This window comes from Eublepharis macularius, chromosome 9, assembly GCF_028583425.1.
Source record: "Eublepharis macularius isolate TG4126 chromosome 9, MPM_Emac_v1.0, whole genome shotgun sequence".
Taxonomy (NCBI): Eukaryota; Metazoa; Chordata; class Lepidosauria; order Squamata; family Eublepharidae; genus Eublepharis; species Eublepharis macularius.
This window is the reverse complement of record NC_072798.1, coordinates 58,623,346-58,649,476: the sequence shown is the minus strand read 5'-3', so window position 1 is coordinate 58,649,476 and position 26,131 is coordinate 58,623,346.

The following is a 26,131-nucleotide window of genomic DNA, read 5'->3' as shown; positions in this document are numbered from 1 at the left end:
TACAGAGAGTATTTTTTATAAATATGATATTTCTGCATGCACACACACACATGTGTGTGTATATATGTGTGTATATGTGTATATATGTGTATATATGTGTGTGTATATATAAATATAGTATAGTATGAATATAGTATGTTTGTGTATCCCTGTGTGTTTGTCTGTGTGTATAGGGGAAGCCATAGCCTCCAGTTTCCAAGATCTGAGCAAGGCTGTTAATGATAGGATGTTTTGAAGGTTGTTAATTCATAGGAGCAGCATAAGTTGGAAGCGACTTGATGGCATATAACACACACACACAATATGTATGTATTTTTGAGCTGATTCACATCCAGTGGCTGGTGAAAAGAGAACAAATGAATAGACCTGAATATTTTTATTATCTTTTATTATGGCTATAGAATTCAGAAAATAAGATGGTATTTGTGACTTTTTAAAAATATCTTTGTATTTAAAATTTATTTCAGAGAAAATACTGACTGTACATTTTATTCCACCCTCTTTATTAAATAATTGAATATGTGTGCTTACCTTTTGAACTAAAACAGTTTTATTTTAGGTTTTTTTTCATCAAGGCTGTTCTATGCAATAGAGATTTTATGCTAATAGAATGCTGTAAACAAGCCATTTTCAACTTGTAATACAGAAACTACATTGAAGATTGTTTCTTAAATTGCATATACGAACACAAAAAGTAATCTATTGGAAGACTGCGTGTTCTATATCCTTTCATGTTGGCTGGTACCTTACAACTATCCTAGGGTTGCCATACGAGTAGTGACAACCAGTGGGAGCTTTAGGGTATGGGAGCATTTAAATTGATGTCAATGCAATAAAAACTCATTTATTTTTAAGGATGTTATTGTATGCTAAGCTACTTGCCTATCTCTTGGAATCTAACTGATGGCCAATGGAAATGGACCATCTGTTCCCTTACAGTTGCTGAAAGACTTATACTTCAGCACTGGAAAGACTAAAGCCCACTCCTTGTAAATCACTGGATTGGACTGAACACCTTATAAACTTACTGACATTTGAACATTTCACATACAGAAGGCAATTTCATATGGACTTATTTTTAGATATTTGGAAATCTTTTATAGATACTTATGTATAGATTTGTTGATAGTGCTTTTGTAGCCAGCACTTTCTTTTTTCCCTTCTGTTTGCTTTTTTATTTTTTATGTTTTGCACGAATATAATTTTTTTTAAAAATCTGTACTGAGATGATTATTTTCTCTAATAATCATTTTCTGACAAATAATCAGCCCTTTGACTGATGAGACAGTCATTTGACAATTTGTTGAAAAATGTATCTATACTATTAAGGTCAAAATTTGTGACAACACAAATGACACACTGAGCATAAGCAACACCATGTAGGGAAGTCTAGCCTATCCATCAATGTCACAGGTGGCAATCCTGTGCATGCTTATTTGGGAGTAGGTCCCATTACTTCTTATATATCTGTGGATAGAACTATGCTGTGAGTCATGGGCCCAAGATATGGTTGTATACGAGTATAGATTGCCTTTGATTGAAGGGGTGTGTGATGTGTGATGCATAATTTACTTTTCAGTGAAAAAATTGGCTCCTATAGCAGCTCTGAGCAATACTCAATACTGCTGTGAGGAAGAAGTGTGGGAGATTCAGCAGCAGCTGGATTAAAACATGGTGTAAGGGGGGCGGTGACCTTTCTCTTTCAGTAATTATGCTTGCGGGACTAGGTTTTTCAGCTGGAATTCAGTCCAGGCACTAATAGAGGTTTTCCTAGTTAAGACTAGAAATGGGCACAAACCTGACTACGACCCAAAAAACCCCACAAACCAGCCCGGTTCGTTGTTCACGAACTAGTGGTTCATGGAAGCTCGTTTCCATGAACTTCCATGAACTGGTCTACTCAGGGCTTTTTTTCAGCGGGAACGTGGTGGAACGGAGTTCTGGAAACTCTTGAAAATGGTCACATGGCTGGTGGCCCCACCCCCTGATTTCCAGACAGAGGGGAGTTGAGATTCATTTGACAATTTTCAAATCTGATTTCCTGGGGGTTCAGTTAAAGGTCATCTTTATTTCTCCAACCCACAACAGACTCAGAAGTGATGTAACACCCCTTCTCCCATAATGCCCTAGAAATCTCTAGAAATCTATGGTGAATATCATAGAGATTGTATCAGTTCTTAGAGTATTGTCAGGGATGGCAGTAACATCACTTCCTGATGATGTTGAAACATCAGTGGTGAACCTGTCCTCATTTTCCTCCTGCTGCTCACTATAGCAAGGGCGGGCAGTGAGGAGCACCTCAGCAGGCACCTGACAAACCTATGTGAGTTACTTGACTGAGGCCTCTACTCTAATAGCCTTCAGACAAATTGTATAATTTCAGAAAAGAAAGATATGTTTGTTTACACTTATGTACTTAAATTGCATATCAATGAGAACTTGTTTTTACCCCATAACCACCATAATGGTTACTGAAACTTTTGTGTCAAAAGCCTTTTTTTTTTTGCAAGCTTGAGGCAACTGCAAGTCTGAAACATTCAATAGAATATTGATATTTGATTTAACTGAACTCAAAGACTATTGAGCTCTTTTTATTAAGCATGCAGTAAGGGTGTACGTAATTTGTGGTTTCTACAGTATGTGCTGTGATTATTTTTATTCCTTGTGTAACCTGTCCATTTCATGCAGTGTAGCAGTTCAGTTGTTGTCAATGGGCTTGGCTTACTTATTAATACAGCATTGTTTCTTCATATTTTTAGTAAATAGCATGCAAAAGCCATGGATTGTATATACAAGGGCAGTTTGTATACAAAACTGTCACTAGATGATTTTGAATTAAAAAAATGTCTACTATCTGAGAGCGTCATGTAGCATAAGACTTATGATTGAAATGTGTTGTGAGAAAAAGTTCAGTTGCTGTGCTTTGTATGTCCAATTATTCTAGCCTATTCTGTTCAGCTAGGCACACCTCAAAATAAAAGAATCCCCTCCTTCAATTTACTATATTGGGTTAGAGTTAGAACAGCAAGTGACATTTTGAGTGCTTTTATAAGTAAACAAAAATTAATTGACCATTTGTGAACTAAATTTTGGGCTTTATGCAACCTCTCACTTAAGAAAACCCCAACCAACTTTATAATACAGTAGGCTGAGATTTCTGCTGATTCCCACCTCCCACTGAGCTCTGCAGAATTTTGTTGCTGTGTGTCAGCAGATCCTCAGAAACAGCATAAAGGGAGTATTGAATGGGAGTGAAAAATCAGCAACAGTTAATACACCGATGGTTGTTGTGGGTTTTCCGGGCTGTATTGCCGTGGTCTTGGCATTGTAGTTCCTGACGTTTCGCCAGCAGCTGTGGCTGGCATCTTCAGAGGTGTAGCACCAAAAGACAGAGATCTCGACACTGAGAGATCTCTGTCTTTTGGTGCTACGCCTCTGAAGATGCCAGCCACAGCTGCTGGCGAAACGTTAGGAACTACAATGCCAAGACCACGGCAATACAGCCCGGAAAACCCACAACAACCATCGTTCTCCGGCCGTGAAAGCCTTCGACAATACAGTTAATACACCCTTTAATGAACACTTTGATGCCCTTAAGTCATTAGAATGTGGTTGGATACAGGGCTAGTTTACAGTTTTTCAGACCTTTGTTTGCAAGGTAAACACTCTTCTGAAAAAAACTGCAAGTAGCACACTCTCTTTCTGTAATTTGCTGAAAATTGCTTCTGGACTAGAGATGGGCATGAACTGAAAAATGAACCAAAATTCATCATGAACTGGGCCAGTTTCTGGTTTGCGAACCGGTGGTTCATCAGAGCCCATTTCTGTTGAATTGCAATGAACTTTAGGCTGGTTTGTTTTTTGGTTCATCACAGCAGACAGCCTGGTGCCAATCAATCAGTTTTCTAATCAACCAGGGATGGGCTTTCTGCAGTAGAGGTATGCACCTGGCCACTTTTCAGCTGATGGGAGGAGGATCCCCCATTAACTGTAAAAAGCTGACAGCGTTTGAAAGCAGCAACACTTTTCTTGTGTGAAGTCATGGTGCAGTTTCAGGCTTTTGGGACTTTGCAATTCACGTCATACTTTAAACAAAAACTTTGAGCAGGCTTAGTAACATTGCAATGTTGGAACCCTTCCCCCACTATTTGCTGATTGGGCTGTCCCCTGCCTACTGGATAGGCAATTGGTGGCAGAGTTCTGGGGGGAAACTTTTACTTTTCATGATTGTTCCACTCTCGTTTATTTATTTTTTAAAGCCAAGCCAGGAAAGGGTTAAAATACTGCTGTTTCCCTGCCACTTTGTTTCTAAAAGGATGTGCAAAATACTTGTGTGGGTTTTTTTCCTCTTTGGCAAAGCCAGAAACATGTCTGGGAGAGAGGGAGACATGTCTGAGAGAGAAGGAAAAGCTGCAATGAATCCTTTCCTGGCTTTTAAAGCCAGGAGGAATGTGCAGTAACTTTACAATGTTACGATGTTATGTTACACGGTTACAAAGTTACAACCCATTCTTGCCTTTGAAAAGAAAAAAGCGTATATGCAAAGGAGGAAGGGAAAAGCAGCCATTTAACCCTTTCCTGGCTTTTAAAGCCAGCAGGGAATAAGCAGCAACATTAGGAAAAATTCCTGGCTTAAAAAAAAATAAGAGAGTGCTTGCATACCCAGAAGGAACGAAGCCAATGGAGAAGCAGCCTTATGACACTTACCTCGCTTTAACTCCTGGGGAAAAGGAGAGTGGCAGACATTTGAAAGCAGCAACACTTTTCTTGTGCAAGAAAAGTGTTGCTGCTTTCAAACACTGCCAGCTTTTTTCATCTGATGGGAATCCCCCTCCCATCAGCTGAAAAGCGGCCAGCGTTTGAAAGGAGGAAACCCGAAGTGCGCACCCCTATTCTGCAGATCTTCTGCTGCCCTGGTAGTGACATTTTCACAAACCAAATAAACCGGTTTGTGAACAGGGCAAGTTTGTGGTGGTTCATGGTTCGTGACACGCCACGAACCACGAAATGCACAGTTTTGCATTTTTCCGGTTTGTGCCCATCTCTATTCCTGACCCTAAAGTGGTTTATATGATGGGTGGTATCCTGCCAGATTTTTTTTTTTTGCTTATTCTACTCTTTAATACAGCCCCTGCCACACTAGGTTTTTGTCCATGCATGGCCCATGCTTCCCAACATAATCTTTTTGGGTGGTCAGAGAAGATCCCCTCCTCCTTCTTTCAGCAGGTGTAAATCTGGTTTAGATCCCATCAGTTGTGTTCAGTGCCTTTTCTTCTGTTAGGCATTTGAAAATTGCTTATGACTATGGAGTTTTTCTAATTAGTATTGATATTATAATTGTTTTAGCTGATATTTTAATGTATTGTGATTTTATAGGCTAATGTACGAAGTGGAACAATCTGTGCTTAAAATCAAATACCATCTTTCTGACTTCTATTCAACTTAGGTTATATTTGTATGAATTCCTTTCTATAGCAACACTGATAGGTTCCAAATTACTGCATTATAGATGTCATAGCAAAAGAGACGTGTTCTGTTAGACAGTGTTAATTACGTTATTCCTTTGAATTCTAAAGCTGCAATTAAAGCCCAACTCATGGAAAACCAAGGCTTAACAAGGAAACTGACATTTGGAAAGCACAGAAAGAATGAATGTCATTCAAGTGCCATATTACTAGTGTGATTTCTTTGAATCTGAATTGTCAGAAAATAGTATGAAATTTATATAAGCGTCATATTGAAAATGTACATACACATTCAGATCCAGCATTATGTCATTCTCTGTGTATTAATAAACATGCCAAGATAATTAGGGGGAAAGGGCAGGCTCATTTCTGCTGGTATATCTTTGTGACTGTAAACAGTAGAAGGGTCTCCTCTGTCTGTGTGCTCACCTGTCCACATCCATCTGCCAAAAGCTTTGTGGTGAACATCCCTGTTAGATCTAATCTCTGGTGTCAACTGTGACATTTCTATACCTATGCAACTAATTTAATGAGATTTGGGGTATCCATGTGCAAAAATGCTTGTTTCTTTAGTTCAGATGCTAAAATGTTTTACACAATTAACTGTTGGTGAAGGTAGTCTGTACCACATAATGTCGAGATCTGGATTTTTAAATGTCAGTGTAGACGCTCATGATCTATGCAACAGCAAACTAGAAAGTAACCCCAAAGCAGCCTCTTTGAAATTCTACAGTAAAGAATGGCAAGATAGATAGGATTTAAATAAAAATAAACAACCTCTATAACTGAAGCTATTATAACTATTGGTCTGTATTACTTTGTAGATTTAACTTGCCTAAACAAATGTATACAAGGTGCTATTAGTGGAAAACTTGGCAATTACTAGAGGTAGACAGAAGTATTAATTTGGGGTTCTTTAATATTCGAAGAGCCTCCATTCCTCCCTTAGTTCCTCCTCCTCCCAAATTTGAGTTTGGCTGTTCTGCTGAATTTATGTTTATCATTTTTAGCATTTGCTATTTTTTCAATTGCGTATAATGCTTCTTGATGCATCAACTATTGCATAATTTTTCCTTTTGAACCTATAAAGCTGACATCAAAATGCTTTCCTTGAAGCCTAATATTTCGAAACTATTGAATGAATTGCTTTCATTCCTGTAATCTTGAGAAGAGCTCCCTATTTACAGCCATGGGGAGATCCTGCTGAATCACCACCAGCGTAACAAAAGAATGATCCTCCTGCAGAAATGCAGTTAAAAATTCCAAACAGCCAAACTCCAAACAACAGACATCAATAACGATGTTTGTTTGTGCTGCTGAAATTTATCTGTGAATTGAACGTATTCAGCAGCCAGGATTTGATTTCTCAATCTTATAAGATCCCACTGGAACCACCAAAGTCTGAGTTGATCCCATGAATGTGCAAAATTCTTCTGCATTCCTAGGGACTACTTGGATCACAATAAGGCTGCATGAAAGATAATGTGAGTAGTGAAGCTGCAATGGAAACACTCACTGAATTTTGTTCAAATAATAATAACTGGCTGGATTATGTATTCTACAGGACATCGTGCAGTGGTCAATGATCAAATGTACAGGCTGCCTGCACAATCATTAGCTGATTCTGTGTAACTAGGTAGATCATGAGAGGGAGGGCAGGAAGAGTTACATCAATGCATAGTTCTTGTGGCCCCTTCTTACATGCTGTGACGGACAGGCCCTGTTTGAGTGACAGGTCCTGAATAGAATGTTGAGAGAGAGTGGCACTGAAGAGCAGTTAAGACCGTTTAGAATAGTTAGTTGGGAGTTTTGGCAGTTAAGGGAGACTCTGAAAAAGAAAGTGGAGGGCTAGCAACCAGAGAAGGCAGATGTGTTTAGAGAGTTCTCTGAGGAGGACTAGTTAATGAGGTATCTGGAACGTTTAAGCGTTTAAGGCTGTGCAGGAGGAAGATAAAATGTGCTTCAGTAAAGTTAATTTGTTCTGTTAACCATCTGAGTCCGGTTTGATAATTCCTGCCTATCTTATACGCCCTGAGGGGAACCAGCTCTTAGCCTGTCAGACTAAATGGCAGAGTTTGAGGAGGTACTGGTGCAACGAAGTGGCATTCTAGTTCCAGTTTGTGTCTGTGAGAGCTGAGGAGGATTCCATTCTGTCCAGAGAGTGAACCCGCTTCCAGCCTGAGTTCTAGCCTCATGAGGAGAGGTCTACAACACACCTACTGAGCCGGAGTGTAAGTGGTCCCTATTTCTATTCCCTGTCAGAAGGGTCCCTCGACCAGTGAATACTTCACAAGTGGTGACAGGAGCTGTGAGATCCCAAATCAGAACCGTCCTAAGCTAGCAGAATCATTCACAAGGGGTGGCATCGAAGGGTGTCAACCAGATAAGGCTGGGGGATCCATCACACATGCCCAGGGTAATGCCAATCACCACTTTGCTGTCAGGAAGTAATTCCACCCCCCCACCCCAGGCCAGTTTGGCTAGGGCTCCTGGTGGTGTTTTACCATCTTCTGGGTATGAAGCGGGGTCACTGGGGGTGGGGGGAGGTAGTTGTGAATTTTCTGCACTGTCCAGGGAGTTGTACTAGATGACCCTGGAGATTCCTATGATTCTTCATGTTGAAATGTGCCAAGCATTTTCAATCTAATTTATAAAATGCAATGAATGTTAAGGAAAACGTGTAGGTACCCATATTTTCTCCCAGTGAGGGTCAAAGCTCTTGGAAATAACAGTAGTGAGTGGGAAAATAATGCAAGTCTTCTCCATTAAATTTAATTATGGAAAGTCGATAGAACTAAACATAACACGTTGAGAAGACGTGGATTCAAATCTACCACTCATCTTTTATTTCACAGCCTTTCCAGTAATTCTTTGCTTGTAAATAATAATTCCCCACTTTTGGCTTTTGTCTCACGTGGCTGATTAGAACATCTTTTAGAAACAATACCTCCATAGAATTGATACATGCTGTTTTCCATTAATATAAGGGAACATGCATACTCCAGACTGTGGACCAATACACAGTATGAAAATATTTTGCTTGTCATTCAGGATATTTAACTAGTGCAGGTGATCCAATAAATATAACCAGTTAAGTTTAAGGTCTAGTTTAAATTTCTGGTTTCTAGATGACTTAAAAAAATCACAGTGTATGCAGCAAAACCATGGATTTTCCTCTTGCAAGTGATTTTAATGAATGTTAACAAGCACCTCTCCAGTCTTTGCTCAGACTGGTGTTTTTAGATACAGCTGCAGTCTGAGATGGGACAGTGTTCTGAAGCTTTTTCAGATGAGTGCCAGCTTCAACTGGATCTAGTTTAGAATGAAAGAAAATGTTTCTTATTTGAGTGACAAGCAAGAGGTGCTCTGGACCTGCTGTCTAATCTCTCTCCTAACACCATACCTAATCATTTGTTTTCCTTCCATTACTGCCTCACACAAATAAATATTTCCTTAAACAAGGAGGGGGGAAAAACCCTTTTGTTGGTTTTTATATTAGTACAAATCTTCATTTTTCTTCAGAGGATGCATGGAAGAAGTGTCACCTTGATCTCACCTTGTTGTTGATTCAGTTATCATAGATCATTGAATCATGTACAAAAAAAAATCTCTCTCCTCTTAGACAAAGAATATTTTCTGCTTTTTTCCTTTGGCTATTTAATATTATCTTTTCAAGATAGTTGTGGAGACTTCATGACCATGTGACCCTAAAAGGATTGGGGTAGTAAGTAACAGCAGCCTCAGGAGCTGGTGGCAGCAGTCAACATCACTGGACAGCTGCATAGCCCCACAGCCCTGGGGAAGGGCTACAGATGTGAAGGAACAGTACAGCTTTCCCTCCCCCGTTCTGGAAGAAGGCAATCGGGGCATTAGGCACCCTGGAGTGACTGGGTCTGCTCATCCTGTTTCCTCTCTTGGTATCCATGCTGCCACCACAGTTTGTGTTCAGTAGCTCCTTCTCCTCCCTTCCCCTTTGCACAGAGGGCAATGAACAGTGACTACTGGCTGCATGAAATTTACCTGCGTGTTGAAACATGGAGCCAGCCCCAGCAGTAACCTCCTTTTCAAGATGGGCTCTTGCAAGAGGCAAAGTCTTTGTGAGTGGAACAGGTAGTTTTATAATTCAGGGATACTGCATCTTCACACTTTTTATGCTAAAGGGGAATATTGTATGGATTGATTGAAGAATCATATGAAATGTGAACTATGTGCTGACCAACAGCATTTTTAAAAAAATTTATTCCCTATGGGTCCCCACAGATGATCAAATTACCTGAGAGATTATGTCGTTCAAGCAATTGGTGGCTGCAGCTTCTAGAAGCTGATTGCTCATCTGGATGGGTGAGATACAAGTGCTGCCAATAGGGGGATAAGAAGGATTTTATTGTACATCAGGCACAGATGTGAGCTTAAATGGTTGTCTGCTTGGCTCTATGCCAGGGGTGGGCAATTGTTTTGGCTCGGGGGTCACTTTGTGGGAGCGGAGGTTAGCGGAGGGCCGCACCTTTTAAAATGATTGCATTCATTAGTTAAGTTTGCATTTCAGAAAAGGTATAAATTGTATCATAAAAATCAATAAATATAAATTAAATAAAATAGTGGTAGTTTTATTCAATTTATTTATTGTGCTAATTTCATATTATCTATAGCTGCAAGCACATTTAATTTTAGAATCAGTTTAATGAGACAAATGTACCCTATCACACTTTTCTACTGTCTTGGCGGGCCACAAAAAACTCTGTAGCGGGCCGCGTGTGGCCCGCGGGCCGCAATTTGCCCACCCCTGCTGTTCCCTCAGAAAATCTCCAAAATGTGGCATCTCTCTATCTTGAGCTATCTGAGAGCTAATAGTGGGATATATTACATTTAAAGTGATAAGACATTAGTAAAGCCCTGCTGGATCCAACTAGCCCAACATCTTTTTTCTATCCTGGCTAGGCAGATGTATGCAAGAAACGCAAAAGCAGAGCACAAAGACACCAGAGCTTCTGTGCTGTTTGGCAGTTAGTATTGAGAGACACTGTGCTCCTGAATGTGAAGTTTCCACTTAATCTGGTCACAACCATAGGGTTTTTAGGACCAATTAAATAAAGATTTGACATTGCTACATTGGGATAAGGGCAAGGGTGAGACACCCCCCCCCCTATTGAGATTACTGATACTTCTTTCAGAGGAGAATAATTGAATGTGGTTGTAGTTTGCTGGCTCCTGAGTTGTGCCTGCCCAGGATACCAGCTGCTCAATTCACCCCATACTGCTTTAGTAAAGCATCGGAAAAAATGGTGTTGCCACCTGTAGCAGCAGCACTGAAATCCAAGATGGCAGAGGAAGAGAGACCATGCAAGGTAGTGCAGCAAGGCAAAGCTGGAGAGAAGTAATCAAAACTTGCTTCCATTTTACTGTAAAGAGGGGTACGTGAAGAAAGGAGAAGGCAATCAAGGAATCTTAGGCAAATGACCAGCTGCAAGTATATATCTCTGGGAATATAGGTTGTTGGGTGGAGCAATAGAACTACTTAATTTGCAGGTAAGAGGAGTTTGCTCACTATAAACTGGGTAGGTTGTGGACAGGGCTTTTTTTCTGAGAAAAGAGGTGGTGGATCTCTCTATTATCTCATGCGAGCACTGCTGGAAACACATGATGGCCACTTCCAGGAAGTGACCTCGCTTCCGGGAAGTGACCTCGCTTCCTGAAAGTGAGGTCCTCGTGCAAGGCGCAGCCATCCCCTGGCTCGCTTTCTCGATTCGGGCCCGCTTGCCTCCCCACCCCTTACCTGGCAGCAATATTCTCTCTAAGTGGTGCAGTGTTGTGAGCCAGAAATCTACTTTGTGAGCAGCAAATTGCAAGTTTGGTCATGCCTTTTCCAAAACCAGAATCCATTTGATTAAAAGACTTAAATTAGATTGTCTGAGGCATTGGTATTGGGTGCCATCAATATTTTGATGACACTCACTTATGCATGTGGTTCTCAAAAGCTTATGCCTCAATACAGTTGGTTAGTCTTAAAGGTGCTACTGGACTCTACTATTTTGCAACTACAGTCTAACACAGCTAATATCCGCTGGATATTAAAGAGTGCATCTGTAATATATGGAGTTCAATGCCACATGACGTGGCAACTGCTAGAGGGTATTAGGGACTTTTAAAATGATTGGAGAAATGTGTGGAATGGATGAAAGATCTATTCACAGTTATTTTAGCATAAGAGTTAACTGAGGCAGTTGGGATAGCCTGATCTTAGATCTCGGAAGCTAAGTAGATTTCGCTTATGATTGCTTTTCCAGTGCTGCAGCTTTGCTGATACATAAATGGGAGTGATAATTAAAGTATTGCAAGCTACCCTGCCTTGGGGTGGGGTGGGATAGAAGTACAATAAGGGACAAATAAAGACAAAGCTATGGTGCTTTGTACTATTGCACTTTTTCTAAGTGAAATAATAATGCTTTGCATTTCTATAGCAATTTCATTGTTCAGAGAGCATTGCAGATATTACTGGTTACCCTTACAATGGCCCTGTAAGGTAGGCCAGTGTTGTTCTCATATTGCAGATGAATGGATGAGAGTACCTAGGGCTACCTTGTGAGCTCCTGGCAGAAGTGAGAGTTGAACCAGGGACCTCCTGGATCACAGCCCATAGCCATTATGTTACTTCAGGTTAATAGGAAACCCTAGAGCAACAATATCTCATGGCTTAGATTGGTTTATCCAGATACCGTAAAGGATATAGACACCCATCACTAGTTCATGACTTTCCACCTAAATCTGATAGAAAGCAGTGGCATTAAACAGTCTTAAATCCAGATTCTTCTATTTTCCTAGCTTGTAGGACTAGGTAATGTTCAATTGATTTACTTATTTATGTTATTTACGGTCTGCTTTTCTTACTGAGACTTGAGGCGGATTACAGTGTAAATCAATACAGCTGGGACATTCAATAATACAATAGAGTATGGACTGTATACATTTGAAACAAGCAGAAAGCTGATACACAGCCAAAGCAAAACAGAAGCAATTTAACATGACATACTGTTAGTCTCTTGAGTCTTCTTGACCATTTAAGTCATGCTATGCAAAAGACTGCATGGAAGAGTCAGCAGAATGCCAAAAAAAAAAAAGGCTGGGAAGTAAAGATCCCTTATAAGCATCTCCTTCCCATTTCCCCATTGACTGAACACAGACTCCACTTGGCCAATGAAGCTCCACACTTAGAGAGGTTGACATCAGCTCATGAACTGATCTCTGCTGAAACATTTCTTCCTTTTTAATTCCAGGTTTCTGAGTGCTTTCACTTTTAATGTCTTATTTGTGTCATTTGTCACTTGTAGCTTGGCCCTTAGAAGGCTGTGTGTGAGGTTGCTTAGACTTGCTCACCTTCTCACCACCCACCACCCAGCCACGGCTGTGATTCCACACAAATAAACAATTTTAAAAGAAGCGTCCCCTTGGGAAAGCCCTGAATTGATTGAAGCTTGGGGAGGATGTGAGCAGTACCACCTGTGTCCGTTTCCATTAGGAGAAGAACTCAGCCTAACCTACCTATCCTCTTCTCCTATTTCAGAGTGCACACAGAAGCTGTACACACCAGCTTTTACCTGGAGCAGATGCTCTAGCGGAAACTTTTCCTTCCGTAGAGACTAGGAGGGAAGAATGCTAAAGTGTCCCCCCTGGTGGCAGCCATCCCCCCCCCCTGCTGCTGAATGCATTGGAAGCTGGGGGAGGAGGCTCGAGCTGGGGGATCCCCCGCCCCCAGTGGGGGCCTGGCAACCCTGCTACCAAGCCACATTTACCAGAGAACACTACTTGCAAAACACAGGCCCTTCACTGAGAGGTGCATTCTTAATGAACCCTGAGTAAGGCCCTCACTTGATATGTCATCACTCATTTTCAGCCTCTGGACCTTCAGTTTGGGGAGGGAAAGGGGTTTGGGTGGGTAGGTAGTACCATATCCAACTGAGCAAATTGCATTTCCCTCTGTTACAATAAGTACAGTTGTTTTGCTCTAATCAAGGTGTGTGGTTAGGGGGAGGGGGTACAATTGGGGGAGAGGTACAAAAGAAGACCCTAAATTTTTGAGCTTATACAAGAGAACTGCCCAACTCCAATACCTGGAAATACACTGGAGTTTGCAGTGTAGGAACACTGCAAAATCCAGTGCCTCTGTGTTGTAACAGAGCCCAGGTATGGGTAGAAGAAGGAAAATCCCAGCGCTTCCCTCTCTGTTTTCTAAGATCCACAAACAGAACTTCCTGCCAGGAAGGGAAGCCCATTTGGACCAGCACCATCAGCAGGTGCGGTCCTGTCTACTAGCGTCTCCCACATCACCTAGAGGTGGTTCCCTCCCATGGAAGTTAACCACACAACCCTGGGAGATATGTGTCCCCCCTCTCCATAACAGTGGCCATTGCACATATTTTGCCTTCGAAATTTCCTTCACATTTTGGGGAAGTTCAATACAGTACAATGCATTTTCCATTTTTAAAAAAGATCAAACTAACAGCCAGACCTTTTCCCAGTTAATTTGTCAGACCCCTACAACTCTGTTTCTGGCAAACAAATAATAGATGTCATTTGTACTTCTGTGCATAAGTGATTTAATTGATTCTTATTATCTCAACTTATTAGCTACCCTGTATATGGGCTATGTGACAGGGGACAAATAAATATATCAGACTATCCATGGGTATTCTGTGTTGGTTTTTCTAAGCATAAAGGTAAATTTTATTAATTTTGTATTAGTTCAATACAATAAAGAACAATAAAGAGATGGAATCTGGGGTTTGTTACTTATTTTATAGACAAATTAACTTTTTTCAATCTGTGGGTTAGCAGGACTGATAGTGAAAACATGGCGCCTTTGGAAGATGGGGATGGGACTAGTCTTTCAACCTGATGGCATGATCTATGTACACATTACAGTGAAGATAGTCTGACTTTGTTCCAATTATCTAGTAAATTCCACCCACATAGATAAACTATTTGTAATATTTCCTGTGAAAAACTATTTCTGCTGTTTTCCTGTAGTGCAAGCAGACTGACATGAATAGAGATGAAGAAACGGGAACACATTAGCATCTTGGCTTGCTAGTTGGTTTGTTTAATGTATTCATATCTATTTAAAAACAGGCTCGATGTACAGGCTGATAGTCAGAGCCTCAGTCACTCAGTTATTTGATTTATTTTAGGATATTTTTAATTTGCTTTTTTCTACTGAGTTATGGATGCAGAATGGACCATATTCTCTGCCCAGACACAAGGGGTGAGAAAACCCAAAAGATGTAAACCTGTGTTAATGATGAATCTACTATCAAAAAATTAATGAATGGGGAGGGCACAGCAGGTGTAGCAGTTCTGCCCTGGATGGCAACAGTGTCCCTCTCCATGCAGGGCAGGCACTTCTCATCTTATTTAGGGGCCAGGTCTGCTAGAAGGCTGGAAGTCAAGTGACCACAAGTGACTAATCTTGAGTGTTTTCGAGATGCCTTTTAAATAAGATTTAATCTAAATTCCACTTTTCTGTTGTTTCATTGATAGTCATTGTAAATTACTGTGCCTGGGAGTTTGCTTTCCGGCTGAGATGTAAGACGTTGGTGTTTTATTAGAAAGAATATGAACTGCAGGCATTTGTACGCTGTGCTTGATGTCACATGGAAGAAAACCTATTAAAGATCAATTTAAAAAGTAAAATTCATCTTTGCCAGTTGGGAGGTGCATCTTCTGTGGAAAATAGCTTTGTCTTCCCCCTCCCTGTATCTCAGAATGGTATTATGTGCTAGAGGAAAAACACTCCCGGTTACCATTGCAGTTTTACTATCCCAGTATGCAGAATTACAGAACATATAGAACAGGAAGAAAAGTGGTCAATAAAGACCCAAGTAACTATATTTATTTATTACAACATATAGTTGAGGAAAGCTCAAAGTAGTCTACAGTTAAAAAATATAATAATAAAATCAGGGAAATTATAAAATTTGCACAAAAGAAACCTTAAAGTAAACAAACTACAGATAAAACTTAAAGCAGAAACTGAAACCAAAAAACACAGAATCAAAATGCCCCAAGATTTAAAAACAGCAGAATTTCAGCACAACAGAAAAAATTAACTGTAAATGCTATAAAAAGTCTTAATAATCTAATTAATTCATTATTATTCACTTGAGCCAGTTTGGTGTAGTGATTAAGAGCACGGGACTCTAATCTGGAGAACCGGGTTTGATTCCCCACTCCTCCACTTGAAGCTAGCTGGGTGATGACCTTGGGTCAGTCACAGCTTCTAGGAGCTCTCTCAGCTCCTCCCACCTCATAGGGTGTTTTGTTGTGGGGATCATAGAATCATAGAGTTGGAAGGGGCCATACAGACCATCTAGTCCAACCCCCTTCCCAGTGCAGGATCAGCCTAAAGCATCTCTGACAAGTATTCATCCAGCCTCTTCTTGAAAACTGCCAGTGAAGGGGAGCTCACCACCTCCATAGGCAGCTGATTCCACTTTTGAACTACTCTGACCATGAAAATTTTTTTCCTAATATCCAGCCGGTACCTTTGTGCATGTAATTTAAGCCCATTGCTTCGGGTCCTACTCTCTGCTGCCAACTGGAACAGCTCCTTGCCCTCCTCCAAATGACAGCCTTTCAAATATTTAAAGAGAGCAATCATGTCCCCCCTCAACCTCCTCTTCTCCAAACTAAACATTCCCAAGGCCCTCAGCCTTTCCTCGTAGGGCTCAGTCTCCAGACCCCTGATCATTCTTGTCACTCTCCTCTGCACCCTCTCGATTTTGGCCACATCCTTTTTGAAGTGAGGCCTCCAGAACTGCACACAATACTCCAGGTGTGGCCTGACCAAGGCAGTATAGAGAGGGGCTATGACCTCCTGCGATTTTGACGCTATGGCCCCTTTGATACAACCCAAGATTGAATTAGCCTTTTTTGCCACCGCATCACACTGACTGCTCATATTTAGTTTACAGTCCACTCTTACCCCAAGATCCCTTTCACATATACTACTGCCTAGAAGTGTATCCCCCATCCAGTATTTGTGCTTCCCATTTTTGTGGCCCAGATGTAATACTGTGCACTTGTCTTTGTTGAATTGCATCCTATTCACAGCTGCCTACTTCTCCAGAGTATTCAGGTCTTGTTGAATTTTAATTCTATCTTCTTGGGTGTTTGCTACTCCTCCCAATTTGGTATCATCAGCAAATTTAATGAGCAGCCCTTCCACTCCTTCATCCAGATCATTGATAAAAATATTGAAAAGTACCAGGTCCAAAACTGAGCCCTAGAGCACCCCACTGGACACCTCCCTCCAATCTGATGAAACACCGTTGACGACCAGTCTTTGAGTGCGGTCCTCTAACCAGTTCCCTATCCACCGAACTGTCCTGTAGTCCAGTCCACAGTCTTCCAGTTTGCCCATCAGAATGTCATGGGGGACCTTATCAAAAGCTTTACTGAAATCCAGATAAATCACGTCAACAGAGTTCCCCCGATCCAGTAAGCTGGTCACTTGATCAAAGAAGGAAACCAGGTTGGTCTGGCAAGATCCGTTAGGAACAAAACCATGCTGACTTCCCCGGATCACTGAGCGGTCCTTCAGATGCTTACAGATTGATCCCTTTAAAATCTGTTCTAATATCTTCCCAGCAACAGAAGTCAGACTGACTGGCCTGTAGTTTCCTGGGTCATCCTTCTCCCCTTTCTTAAAGATTGGGATAACATTCGCTCTTCTCCAATCTTGTGGCACATCCCCATCCCCAGTCCTCTCCAACCTCGTAACAGCTGTTTGGAACTGTTCCTTTCAAGAAGGGTCCCTTCCTGCCCTATGTTTGAATTGCTGTATGTTGTTGTATTTTAGCTTCGTTTTGATTATTTTAATGATGTGCTTTTGTTCGACTTTAATGATTTTTAAAATGTGTTTAATGTGTTTTGGATGTTAGCCACTTTGGTGACCCTGATGAGGGTAGAAAAGTAGAGCATAATTTGTGTCAAATAAATAAATAAATCTTCTGGCTTGCTGTTTAAAAAGCAGAGTGAATGCATTTACTGATACTTCCAATTCAAGCTGCAAGATTCCATGTCTCTTTCAGTCTCTGTTTTTAAAGCATTCCTGTTGCATTTAATTTCATGGATGCTTTTCTTGACAATAGGCTCAGTGGATTTTCTAGCACAAATAATACCTATCTACTTATGTAGGAAAGTATCTCAGATATCTATGTAGTTCAGCCTTTTTTACATGGAAGAAAATGTGGTGAATGAGTTCATGTGTTATATTGAAGAATTGTAGAAAATATCTCTTTTACCTATGTAATACGCTTCCTGGTTTCAGTTGGTCTGCAGTAGAACAGGTATTTGAGTTGGTCTACGGTAGTACATGTATGTGAGTCCAGTGGCACCTTAGAAACCAACACGATTTTCAAGGTATGAGCTTCCGAGAGTCAGAGCTCTGAAGTTTCTGAAGAAGTAAGCTCTGACCTACTAAAGCTTATATCCTGAAAATCTTGTTCATCTCTAAGGTGCCACTGGATTTAAATCGTGGTGTTTCCAGTTTCAGTTGACAGACGTGGGCTGGGAGTTCCGTAATACTCAATCAAGGTTCAATTCAGATCATGATCTCAGTGCCATAGAGGGCACTTTAGCCTTCCCCATATTGTTTTCTTGACATGAAGCAGTCCCATTGGGCTATTATATGTTGCCTTTTAAGTACATGTTAAGTGTCCCCTCTCTGGAACCATTTCAGTTTGGGAAAATGGTGCAGGGGGAAGCCATTTACTTAGGGCAGGATTCTCCATGCTTGCTGTGGTTACAATCTAGATTGGGACCCTCCATTTACTTAGGGCAGGATTCTCCATGCATGCTGTGGTTACAATCTAGGTCGAATCCACATTACTCATTCTAAGTCGCATGTTCCCCGCATTCACCACGCAATCCCGAGTGCCAGTCACATTACCTCATTAAACAGACGCATTTCATTCGCATTTCTCCCGAATATGTGGTCACAGGTTTTCAACGGGAGTTTACGCGTTTTTTTAAAAAACCACCCCCCTTCCTGTCTCTCCGGCCGTTCTGAGAGTTCCTATTGGCTGATTCAACTTGCAAGTGCTCCGTAGTCTGCAAAAGACTGTTTTTGACTTCATAGCATTGGATTTATTGATTATGCTGTTTCTGAATCAAATCTGGTAGTTTGAAAAATCATTTTGGGGTGAATTCATCCTCAGAACGGACTCGCGAAACTTCCTTTTTAACTGTTTTTTATTTTTTTTTATTTTATATTACTGTAATATCGAAATTATGAAATATCGAAATAATGACACTCCAAGGAAGTGAAACTTGAGTAAAATTCAGGCACTGAACTGTCCTGCATAGGAAATGCCCACGAAAGCTTCCCACATGCTTCCAAATTCCCCCCCCCCCAAAAAAAACGGGAGAGAGCCATCAGTGCTGTCAGTGGGGGAAAGAGAGGCATCATTATCTTCAATGATGTTTCTTTATAAGGCAAGATCGAAATAACGGAAAAGTGCGCTAAAAAAAAATAATAAAATGGGCGGGGAAAAAAAGGTCCCGCTCAAAAAAGCGGTTTTCGAGCGGCCGTGTGACCGGAGGGACGCGCGAGAAAGACGGATTGGAAGCAGGAATGTGAACGAAGAGGAAAAAATCGCGGATTGGAGGCAAACGGAAGATATCCGATAAACATGCGGGTAATGGGTGAATGTGGATTCGACCCTAGATTGGGACCCTGAGCGTATGGGAATTACAGAGCTTCCAGACCAATGGTGTTGAACAGACATAGAGATGGACCCAGGAACAGTGTATCATGTACTTTGGCCTTAAATTTCAGATACTGAAATGCACAGCAGTTTTCCAACTGTACTTTCTAAAATGCTTCTGGAAATGTAAAATTAGACCTTACTACCTGTACAACATAAGCTTCATTTTTCAGATGAAAGCATCCTGAAAAGAAAGGAGGTTAGACAAGAAGGAAGTTGCTATGTTTGTAATAAGTCAGAAACATCTCCATGCAACCCCACTGAATAAGAAATTAGCAGAAGAAATTAATATGCTATTTATGATAAATTGACGCATTCACCAAAATCAGATCAAATAAAATGAAAAAATATATAGTGTGTACAGCTTGAGGAGCAATTTGAAATAGACAGTCCAGAAAAGATATTAACAGAAGAAATAATTGAAATGTATATGATAAATGGGAGGTATCCACACAAAACCAGATTAGAAAAAGAATGAAAGTAGCTATAATAATAAGGGTGGAATAGGACAGTGGCCAATAAGAAGGATATAATGTCAATGTTTATCTAGGCTAGGGAAAAATAATGTAGCAGAAATCAAAGACAATCAGATGAATATGGGCATAAGACACTTACATTAGTGGTGTACCAGAAATCTTTCCATTTCATTGTGGTTCAAAAGAAAACAAAACAAAACCACAGGTGACATAGTTACATAGGGCAGGATTCCAGTCTCTGCCCTGACTTGGCTACTACCTCTGAGAGATGGATTTGAGGTTTTGTGTTTGGATGGTAAGGTTTGAATCCTAAACCGTGTTTTTGCTTTCATGGTACCCCTTTTCACCGTGGCTAGATGTTTAGATCTTCTGCTCATTCAAGCTGAATATCTTTCAGTGAGCTGACAAGAGGAATGCACTGCCTGAGGAACATGCTCCACAGCAGAGGACTGCTTTCACAATAGATGAAGATTTGTATAAGCAGAAGCAAGCCATAGGATCTGACCCACGGTGTGAGGACAAGCATAGCCGATGAAATTCTAGTGTAACATTCTTCCCTTGGGCTGAGATTGATGAATGACCAAAATCAATCTGCCTGTTGGGTATGGCGAGTAAAGGGGAAAATGGCTCAGTAGGGTGGATGGGTGTGTGTGTGGGTGTGTGTGCTGGCTGTGCATACTGTAAACTTTGTACAGTAAAACCATGGCTATGCACTTACTACTACTAAGCCTATGCAGATAAACATCATTGGTTTAAATGTGGACTGCTTCAGCTGCTCACACAGGCCCATATCACGGTCCAAAGAATAATTTTAGGGCCTCCTCAAAAGATTGAGTACACCAGAAGTGTGTGTGTATTGAAGCCCTTCATGTTGTATTAGAATCTGCTTTTGAAAGTAGTTTGAGATTTTAATGTAGATAGCCACTCTCTGAGAAATGCAACTCCAAAGCCCCCTTAGGCAAGATGTGGACCAGTTACAGTTATTTGCATCCTGCCCTCTACTTTCAATGACGAGCGCAGGAATGTGAGCTGAAATGATCACACTCAGTAAGATGCATTGTATTGGTGACACTCCATTTCCCCCCCTATCCAAGGTCTTCTGCTTGACCATTAATTTGCAGAAAATTTGTCATGGAGTGTTTGGAAGTTAAAGGCCAATTTGAAAGAAAGATTAGAAGTATAGTTAAAATCTCTGTTTCCTTCTAATGAGCCTGTTTTCAAAACAAATGGCTTTCATACACATCACTGTAGATAGTAAATACCGTTTCCAGTTAGGTTTTTAAGCCACAGAGAATGTGCAATAAAGCCCACTCTATATGCAACTAAATGTCCAGCCTTTCCTTCAGGAAGATGGTTGCTATCAGTGACATGGTTTCTAAAGTGTTCATAGTTTATTTTATGAGAGCTCTGTGGCTCTGTTGGATTACAGTTTTATTGCTAATTCCAGAAGATATTGTCAGGATGCTAGCATCTGCCATAACCATGAAGGAAGAGGGGGGGGGGATGCGTTCGACATAGACACGGCATTTAGTCCTCTATAATCCATACAAAGCCTTAAATCTCCCCCCCTCCTTCTTTTTGCAAAACAATACTGGAGAAGCATAGGGGGAACTTACAATTCTTGGATACTGAGAGGAATTGGTCAGTGTGGGAAAAAGAAGCCGCTGCTGTAAAATTGGCACTTTCGACATGGAGGCATTTGCTAGAGGGGGCAAAAATACCCTTTGAGGTATGGTCAGATCATAAAAATCTGGAAACTCTTTGTACACGCAGAAAATTGGCAGCAAAGCAGCTTAGGTGGGCAGAATTTTTCTAAGTTTCGATTCGCCCTTAAGCATCTCCCTGGGAAGTCAAACTTCTTGGCTGATGCCTTATCTCGTCTCCCCCAACATGACAGTCAGAGGGAGGAAATCATTGACTCTATATTTACACCCAGCCAGCTGGGAGGAGTTGAACATGATCCCAAGCCCATTGGTCCCCTCCACCTCAGCCTGACTCTTGGTTAGACAGAGTGAAGGCAGAAACTGAAGAGGGGAAACAACCATTACAGGAACTATTAGTGAATGGGGAATATGGATGCTGGTATTGACAAGGGTGTTTATATATTCCAGAAACCCTGAGGGGGGAAATACTGAAATGGTGTCATGATGACAAAATTGTTGGCCACTTCGGGTTCATTAAAACCCTCCACTTAACAGAGATACAATTCTGGTGGCCAGGAACGAGAAGGGATGTGTCTCAGTATGTGTCTACCTGTCAAATCTGTGTAATGGGAAAGAAAAGAGGGGGAAAGCCACCTTCAGCCTTTGGAGGCTCCCTTTAGACCTTGGGCTACTATTTCCATGGATTTCATCACAGACCTTCCCCCATCCAAAGGGAAGACAATTATTCTGGTAATCATGGGTCTGTTTTCTAAGCAAGCCCATTTTGTTGCCTGCTCTAAAATCCCCACCGCAAAAAAGCTAGCCCACTTGTTTATACAACATGTAGTATGTTTACATTCATTTCCCAACAAGGTAATTTCTGACATGGGGCCCCAGTTTGTTGCCATCTGATGGCAGGTATTACTAAAAGTTACTGGAATCAAGCAGGGACTGAGCTCCTCCTATCACCCAGAGACTGATGGACAAAGTGAAAGATTAAATCAGATTTTGGAACAATTTTTAAGGTGTTATATCAATTACCAACAGAATAATTGGGTGGACTTTCTTCCATTTGCAGAATACTGTTACAACAACAGTGTACACAGCTCTATTGGAGCCACCCCATTCAAAGTTATGCAAGGGTTTGAAGGGAAACCCATGCCCTTATTAAAGCCTGACCCAGCAGGGAAGGGGGTGGTTTACAGCAATGGTAGACAGACATCATAAAGCAATGGGATGTGATAAAACAAACCTTGGAACAAGCTAAACTGGACTATAAATATCAAGCAGATAAGATCTCCCCCCAGGAATTAAAGCTGGGGGGTAGTGTGTACATTTCTACCAAGCATCTATGAAGCAAGCCACCAAGCAAAAAAATTGAGCTGGAAGTCTGTGGGGCCATTCAAAGTGATTCATCTAATTAATGATGTTACCGTGGAGCTGGAGCTACCTAAAAGATACACCCAGTATTTCATTTCAGCCTTCTGAAAAAGGGCCCAGGATCCAATAAGTGGCACCCAGAACTGGCAATACCTCCTCCCATTATGGTGGAAAGATAACCCTACCATGAAATTGGACTTGTGTTGGACTCTAAATTGAAATGTGGAAAACTATACTATCTTGTCCAGTGGAAATACTTCCCAAAAAGCCTGGATGAATGGGTTAAATCCACTGACATTCGGGCCCCTACACTAATAAAAGACTTTCACAGAAGGTAACCAGAGAAACCAAGAGGAGAGTTACTCTTGAGGCAGCCAGATGTCAGGATGCTAGCTTCTGATATAACCATGAGGGGAGGATGGGGATTCCCATGAACTGACTGTTTTCACTAAACTGCTCCTAGCGCTGGGAAAGGAGTCTCTGTGGCCTTGGAGGCTTCAAGGCCCTGTACACATAGTTCCTGGCAGGAAGGGGGCGGGGAGGAATACTAGCTGGGGAGGGATTTATGTGTCTATGCTGTTGTAGTGCTTTATTCTGGACAAAGATCATCATAGGATGAACATCGTAAGATTATGATACTAGACTCATTCAATAAAGCTTTATAAATCCTGTGGAGACTTTTGGAAACATGTCTTGGCATGATCCTTATAGATATACTGGAAAGTATCTCTGGGAGGGGAAATTTGCTAAGGTGGTATAGCTGGGAAGCAAAAGAGGAGATGCAGGTGTGTCCATAAATTATAGGTATAATATTTAGTAGGAAATCATTTGAACATTTTTGTTTTGTATTTGTATTGACTAGAAACTCAGATCCAGCTTTTTTATATCTCACATGTATGGTTGCCAGCCCCCCAGCAGGGTGGGAAATCCCCACCTCTTGTTTGCTGCTGCTACTCTGAGCAGCTGGGGGAGAAAAATACTTTAAAAGGTGAGCAGGCTGATGGCATGATTTTACTTCTGGAGAAAACCTGGAAGTGACATCATGGCTCTATGGTAAAACCTTTATAGTTTTACCATATCCTGCTGGTGGTCAGGCTGGGCCTGGAAATGTATTCACATCTCAGTTTTTTATGCTTTCTGCAGAGTAAATTTGCTTCTAAGTAGTCCTTGATTATTTCTCAACTGTTAGTAGGTAGTATAATAAATGCATCTGATTTAAATGTGTAGTAAACTGAGGAAGCACAAAAAGAAGGAGGAAAACACCTTTGAAAAAACCTTGGCCTCTTGCTACTGCAGCTATTTTGGAACTCTCTGGATTCTTACTGTTATCAGTTAGAAGTCTTGATTTTCTTCATGATTGGTTGGAGTTACCTATCATCTAACTATCACAAAATCATCTGCAAAAGCAAACAATTCTGAATAAGTTGTACAAAATAGGATGCATTTAGCTGGCAGACAGTAATTTTTTGCTCACCCACTCCCACGCTCTGCCCCTCGCCACCACTCACCTGGCCAGCAGGGGGGAAAGGCGTGGGAATGGGCCTCCTGGGCGTGCTCCTGGGGCAATATGACAGTGTCACTTCCTGACATCAAAGCACCAACCCGAGAGTGTTCCTGTGCTTCCTGACGTCAAAAGTACCACCTCAAGAGTGCTCCTGTGTTTTGCAGCGGGAAGATTTGGGCTCCAAACGGGCTGAATTGGGCCTGTTTGTGGCCCAAATTGGCCTGCTGCGAAGTGCGTGCTCCTGAGCCTGTGTGATGATATCACCTGGAAGTTGCATCACAAGAAGTGATGTCATCTTGCAGGTGCAGGTGCATGTGTGAGAGGGACACAGAGAAGGTGAGTACCAGGTACCTGCCCTGCCACCAGGAAGATAAGGGGACCTAGCAACCCTAGTTCTGCACAATTATTTTAGTTAGTGGAATGCCAAGTTGTTTTGTTTTGTCTTGCTTATGATGTGTACATGCTTGTCATAATTATGTTTTCTATCTTTACTTTATATTATGAGATATTCCTTGTGATTAATAATATTAATTCACACAACATTCTGGACTTTCTTTCTTTCTTTCTTTCTTTCTTTCTTTCTTTCTTTCTTTCTTTCTTTCTTTCTTTCTTTCTTTCTTTCTTTCTTCTATTCCTGCATACCTTCTGCCCTTAGTAAACTCCATTTGCCTTTGGTAAACTCCCATCTTTTACTTTGGAAAGATGTCTGCTGTCTGTACTTAGACTCTCTCTTTATGCTGATAGTAAAGCAGTCTTCTATCAACATAGTAGAGGAATCAAAATGTAAAAAATGGTATGAATCTCAGTAATGTTGTATTACAGATTGTATTAAACATGCTTATTAAAACTCTTTAACATCCAGGGAGGCTTTAGATTTTGCTTTGAAAAGTGAAGAAAAATTGTTCTTTCAAGTCAAAGGATTAAAAAACTGAGTGCAAAAATGAGCATTGACAATGCTGCTGTCGTATAATAATCTTACTAACGCTAACTTTTTCTCCAAGTAATCTTTGTGGTCAAATGTAAGCATAGAGAACGAACTGCTCTCAATGTTCTGAAACTTCCTGAGAAGGGAAATTGAGGTGCTGATATAACAGACTTGCTTATCTGTTCCTCATTAAGGCCTTCACTGTTCAGACTAAAGATTTTATCTTAAATTCTGAGCAGTGTTCAGACCTTGAGCTGAGACCTGAAAAAACAGCTTTAGAGAAGCTGCTTGTCAGTACAAAATTATTTATAGAGTTCTGCTGGCAATACTCTCCCCCAAAGCCACAAAGACTCCTTTTAAGAACTTAATGATTTATTTTATTAAAATAAACTCTAGTCTTTTTAATAAAGAAAAATATCAAAACATTAATGCTTATTAATATAAAACCTACAAAGATAGAATAAATAAAGCCAACAAGAATTCAGTTTCCTAACATTTCTTAATTCACTCTAAGTTTAAATCAATGCATTAAGGTTCCCATTGCACATATTACAAAGGTCATTTCCACAGGTCTTACTGTCACGTGAGATTCATGGAACGAAGGCATCTTCGTGGCACAATTTCTCCCTCCCTCCAAAGTTATTTTTATTTTATTAATAGAAATAAAAGCTCATAAAAAGGGCAGAAAACAAGAATAAAGAAAAAGTAAACAGTAACAGAACTTGGAACTTAAGAAAAGAAAAAGAACAATAATATATATTTCATTTCCATTCTTCTCTACAACACTTGTCTTATTTTAACAACATTACAATCTCTCCAAAATTTTCTTTTCCACTACTGCCTCCCTTCTCTTTGTTTTATACCCCCCATTATCTTCTTAATGTTCAAAACCACAAATCATCAAGTCACTATTCCTCATTTCGTGCAGAAAGTCAATAAAGGGTTTCCAGCTAGCCAAAAAAATAGACACTGTTTTGT